The sequence below is a fragment of the Microtus oregoni genome, unplaced genomic scaffold (assembly GCF_018167655.1).
Source record: "Microtus oregoni isolate MIOR12 unplaced genomic scaffold, Mior012 000009F_ref0000495, whole genome shotgun sequence".
NCBI classification, from domain to species: Eukaryota; Metazoa; Chordata; class Mammalia; order Rodentia; family Cricetidae; genus Microtus; species Microtus oregoni.
Window position 1 is genome coordinate 16,442,173 of NW_024543068.1, and position 6,036 is coordinate 16,448,208.

The following is a 6,036-nucleotide window of genomic DNA, read 5'->3' on the forward strand; positions in this document are numbered from 1 at the left end:
ATCTGAGTTAGAGTGGCTGGTTGCTTTGCTTTTCTGATCTTCAGCTTGAGCCACAATATCTGTCTCTGGGTTTTTATTATTCGTGCTACACAACATATTGGAACAGCTTTACTTTCCATAATCCCCTTGTCTTTTCTCTGGCTCTACTGCTAGTAAACTGGAAGTAGAAATTGAACCTTTACACATGAAGAAAGAGTTTTACAGGTGAATAGATAGTCCTCTGCTAAATAACCTTAAAGGGTCCTCTGTGCGAAATGCTGAGTTTGGTTTTTTTTTTTTTTTTTTTTTTTTTTGGTTTTTCGAGACAGGGTTTCTCTGTGGCTTTGGAGCCTGTCCTGGCACTAGCTCTGTAGACCAGGCTGGTCTCGAACTCACAGAGATCCGCCTGCCTCTGCCTCCCGAGTGCTGGGATTAAAGGCGTGCGCCAGGAAATGCTGAGTTTTTGGATGACTGTTTTTTTTTTTTCAGGAGTAGGGGAGGCAACATCTCACTGTATAGTCTAGGCTGTCCTCTTGAACTCAGAATCCTCCTGCTTCAGCCTCCTGATGGTCGAGTTATAGGAGTGTGGCCACCACACCTGATCATGTCTCATGCTCATCATATAGATCTTTGCTGGTTTATTTTTTTTTGGGGGGGGGGGGTCCACAAACCTATCTTCCAATATTTAGCCAAGAACTCATTTCACTAAGACTCTGCTGACCTTTAACTTAAGCCTTTCCTAGCCCTGTTGTTAGCTTTCAGTTATTGTGACAAAGTCCTGGAGAAAAGCAACTTAAAAGAAGACAATGGCTCACTGTTTCAGCCCACAGTCATTTGAGCCTGTAGCAAGGAAGGGAAAACATGATGAAACAGCTCTTTTCTCCTGGGGGTAGCCAGGAAAAAGAGAGACAGGTGGAAGGTGGAATGGGAGGAAGGAGGTCATGCTGCTAACAGACCAAGGAATTTAGACCCTAGGTTCTATTCATACTGTTATGTTCTTTCTTGTTACTTCTAATTGTTTTCTGTAACTATAGCTCAATAGGGCATTTACAGTACTACCTCAGCCCCTGCTCCAGTGATTACTGAGACTTGGGTCTGGGACCTCTTTCTCTTTCCCTCCCCCACTGTCAGTTCCCAGAAGAGCTTCTCTCTGCCCATCTTCCTTCAAATTAAACACTTTTTTCAAGATTTATTTTTTATTTTATGTGTATGAGTGTTCTGCCTGCTTGTAGTCTGTACATCACATGCATAAAACATCTGTAGAGGCCAGAAGAAGGCATTGAATCCCTTGGAATTGGAGTTATAAAGGATTGTGAGATACCCCGTGTGCTGCTAGGAAAGGAACCCTGATTTTCTGGAAGATCAGTCATTGCTCTTAACTGCTGAGCCATCTCTCCAGTCCTCTAAACACCTGTTTCTTTGTGCTCATTTGTATCCCGAATGATAACACATTTTAGTGTGAAACTGTGTTGCTTCAGACCTCCAGTGAACACTTAAACACAACGCAGTTTGTTAAACCTGAGGCTCCTGTGTTTCATAGTGTAATATTTTCTTGGTAGCTGTTAGCCAGTGATGTGGGAGGGTCCTCTGTTTATGTGTTACTATCTTTAGTTAATAAAGAAACTGCCTTGGCTTTCTGATAGGGCAGGATTTAGATAGGTGGAGTAGACAGAACAGAATGCTGGGAGAAAGAAGCAGAGACAGGCACATGCCATAGCTCTCCTCTCCAAGATGGACGCAGGTTAGAATCTTCCTGGTAAGCAATCACCTCGTGGTGCTACACACATTAATAGAAATGGGTTAATCAAGATGTGAGAATTAGCCAATAAGAGGCTGAAGCTAATGGGCCAAGCAGTGTTTAAAAGAATACAGTTTCCATGTTAATATTTCCAGGGCTAAGCTAGCCATGTGGGAGCCCAGTGGGACGAAAAGCAGTCCTGCTTGCCTTATCACTACAAATGCTGCCCAGATGTGGATAACTGCATCTACAGGAATCCTGAGAAAGCTTGGGAGAGAAGAGAGTAAAGCATGTTTTTTTAGTAGCAGCAATTTCTCAGGTCTGCTCTGCTTGTTAGAGGCAAGCAAACCCTCTCATCTAAGAGAGGCTTCCTGACTCAGCGTTAGCTGCAAAACTCTGCAGCTAAACTCTTTTAAGAGGTCCTGCCACGAAACACTTAAATGGTGTTGATGAAAAGCTGAATGCATATTTTTTGGTTTTCAGCCATAGCAGTAAAAATGCTGCGCCATTTTAAAATGCTGGCTTTCTGGGCCATCCTGCCTGGGCAAACTCTGTCTCTTTCAGGCAGGCAGTCCGACTGAGTGTGGTCTGTGAGCAGAATGCTGCAGCTTGCTGGCTGTCAGGGACCTTGAAACACCATTGACTTGTGGCATTAAAAATGGTTCCAGCAGTATCTCCTCCATGAGGCTGGAAAGCTAAGGAATGGGGATCTAGCCAGCAAAGCCACGGCTTTAATCCTTCAGAGTTCCTGATTCATGAAAGATTCTGCGAGACACTCTGAAAGACACAGCAGATAGTGACTGAACTGTCTTTGGAATTTCCTGCTTCGTGGTAATGTTTGCTGGATACTATGGACCTGTAAGCCAAAGATGAATGCCCCAACAGTACAGAGGAACTTTGGGTGACTATCCAGGCAACAAGATGTCTCTGTCATTTCTAGAGTTTTGGAAGGTGCTTAGTTCTTGTTTACTTAGGTAATATTATATCCTTGTGGAGTCTTTGAGGGAGTTGAAGAATGGTTAGTTATAGTTATAGTTTTCCTTTGTTATGGTAAAAGATAAAATGGATCTAGATATTGTAATTGTAATTCTTGCTTGATAACTGTTTTGTTATATGTAATTTTACTATGTTAAAGTGAAAGCCTTTCTTTTTTGTTTAAACAGAAAAGGAGAAAATGATGTGGGAGGGTCATCTGTCTATGTGTTACTTTCTTTGGTTAATAAAGAAACTGCCTTGGCTTTCTGATAGTGCAGGATTTAGATAGGTGGAGTAGACAGAACAGAATGCTGGGAGAAAGAAGCAGAGACAGGCACATGCCATAGCTCTCCTCTCCGAGATGGACGCAGGTTAGAATCTTCTTGGTAAGCCACCACCTCGTGGTGCTACACATATTAATAGAAATGGGTTAATCAAGATGTGAGAATTAGCCAATAAGAGGCTGAAGCTAATGGACCAAGCAGTGTTTCAAATACAGTTTCCGTGTTATTATTTCCGGGGCTAAGCTAGCCAGCTGGAGCCAGGCAGTACAAAAAGCAGGCCTGTTCGCTTCATCTCTACAAGCCAGAAACCTCTTTTGTTTAGTCTTTTGAAAACATGCTGGATATTTAAATGTTTGCCGGCCCTTCCCACCTCTAATCCCTTAGAGTCTGGGGGCTGGCTGCATACCCCTACTTTCTATAGCTTCCTACTTGTCTGAAAGGGTTCAAGTATTTGTTCTGTTTACCCCGAGGCCCTTCCTGGAGTTTTAATTTTGCTTGTTGAGCTGTTATAAAAATTTGCTGTAATTTGTCTCTTTCCTGAAAGACTGGGCACCAGAACAACAAAAGCAGGACATTTAGAAGGGCTTTTGGGTTCTTGTTGGCTTTTGAGGCATGTGTGAGGCCAAGGTGAACCTGAAGCAGAAACTTGGCTGGATCAGTTCTCTCTAACTTATGTTCCCAGTGCTGCCTGGCTAGAAAGTCACTGAATGCTCACAGCGAGTTATGTTAGCTTCCCCTGGAGACACTGCCTTCTGATAGGTCAACCCCTTCCCCTGAGGGTTTACTTTGCTATGTGAAAGTAAACAAAGAATTATCTGTATCAGTCATGTACTTAACATGGGACAAGACAGTTTCAGATATTGCTTTACTTGAAATTTATGGAGCTGAGTGTTCCTTTTGAGAAAGTCTCAGAGGAGACAAGCCATTTAACACTAGGGCCCTAAGTATGTGTGGGAGATGATAGAGTTCAGAGACAGCAGCTAGGAGAATGAATCTTTTCCCCTGTAAGTCGTCTGGCTTTCTAGCCCTCTTAAAAATTAAGTAATATTGCCAAATCAGATGAGTTCATTCTATTCCCAGGGTTAAGAACAAAGCTTGAAATTCCCTCTTTGTAGCCGGGCGGTGGTGGCGCACGCCTTTAATCCCAGCACTCGGGAGGCAGAGGCAGGCGGATCTCTGTGAGTTCGAGACCAGCCTGGTTTACAGAGCTAGTTCCAGGACAGGCTCCAAAAACCACAGAGAAACCCTGTCTCGAAAAACCAAAAAAAAAAAAAAAAATTGTCTTGAGATATTTTGCCGGGCGGTGGTGGCGCACGCCTTTAATCCCAGCACTTGGGAGGCAGAGGCAGGCGGATCTCTGTGAGTTCGAGATCAGCCTGGTCTACAAGAGCTAGTTCCAGGACAGGCTCCAAAACCACAGAGAAACCCTGTCTCGAAAAACCAGAAAAAAAAAAAAAGAAATTCCCTCTTTGTGTGAGGAATTTCCCATGAAAATCTGAAGGATAGCTTGTCAGCCTCCTGGCCAGGAGGACCACGGCTTCCCAAAGTTACTGAGTATTTCATCTGCTTTGTGGGCTTTGGTTTCCCTGGATGGTCTTCCCTTTCCTGTGAACTTCAGGCTTCACTGAAGGCCTATATTTTATCTTTCCTGTGGCCACATTCCCTCTTTGGACTAAAGAACATTTTGCATGTGTACCATTGATACCTCAAAGTGGCTTTGCCTGTTGTTTTCTGACCCTTTATTCTAAAGCCTCTTTATTTTTCCTGAACCCGGGTCTGTCTTGATGCTGAACCTATTGTATTCCAGCTTGCTACCTTGAATGGCTTTCATAGATAAACACAAAATAATTTTATATTAAGTTTACTTTTGTTATACTGCTGAAATAATCTGGTCCGTCTTAGATTAGACTGAACTGTTTTTGTTAAGAACCTTAAACATATAGCAAGCTTCTCTTATTGTGAGTCAAGGTCCTTGCTAAGGTTTTTGTTAACCAGTTTAGCTAAACTAGGATACTTTGAATTCTCTGGGTTTAACTTATATTCTCTATTCTCATTGCATTTGTTTCAAATTACCCCTCCTCTCCTGATGAAAAGAAGCGCCACTTCTCCCAGAGTTGTTCTGAGCCCCCATACAAGCTGTTATTTCTGCTGTTCTATGCTCTCTCTCTTGAAGTAAGAATCCCATTCTTTGGGGCATATTAGAATAAGTCTGCATGCGCAGATTTTCTTAAAAGCATAAGGGGAAACTACATGCTGAGTGTCTTTGGAAGGAACTGATTGGCCAGAGCACAAGGGGAAGCCTGGCTTTTCACTGTACACTTTATTTTTTTTAACTTTAAGCCACATATATGCTGAGATCCTGTCTATTTATGGGATTTATAGAGGAAAAAATATGTAGCAGAATAGGCATGGCCTTAGAACCCTAGTCTTTCCTCTGAGAGCCTTTTCCAAGCTGGCTGGAAAAGCCTGTGGGTTCTGCCTGCTTTCAGGAACTGCCCTGAATGTTCAACATTTGGATATTTGGGGTTAAGCTTTTGTTAGATTTACTGTTTTCTTTGACTCATGAGTCTATTTCCTCTATTGTATCTTCAGCACTAGAGATTCTCTCTTCCAACTCTCGTATTCTGCTGTTCATGCTTGTGTTTGTGGTTCCTGATCTTTTTCTCATGATTTCTGTTTCTATAATTCCTTCAACTTGTGTTTTCTTCATTGTTTCTATTTCAGTTTTCAAGTCCTGAATAGTTTCTTTTATAGGTTTGATTTCTTTTTCTTGGTTTTCTTTAAGAGATTTGCTGGTATCTTCCAATTTTGTGTTTGTCTTTTCCTCAATTTCTTTAAGAGAATTTCTCATTTCATCTATAAAAATTTCAAACATTCTCTTGAAGGTATTGTTTAGGTCATTTTCTTCTGGTTCATCCATATTTGGCTGTTCATGTCTTGCTGTTGTAGGGTCTTTAGGTTTTACTGATGTTGTGTTGCTCTTTGTGGTGTAGCATATGATCTCACTTTTTCTACTCATCTTTTTATCTAATAGGTGTGGTTGGGGCTGTCTGAGATTCA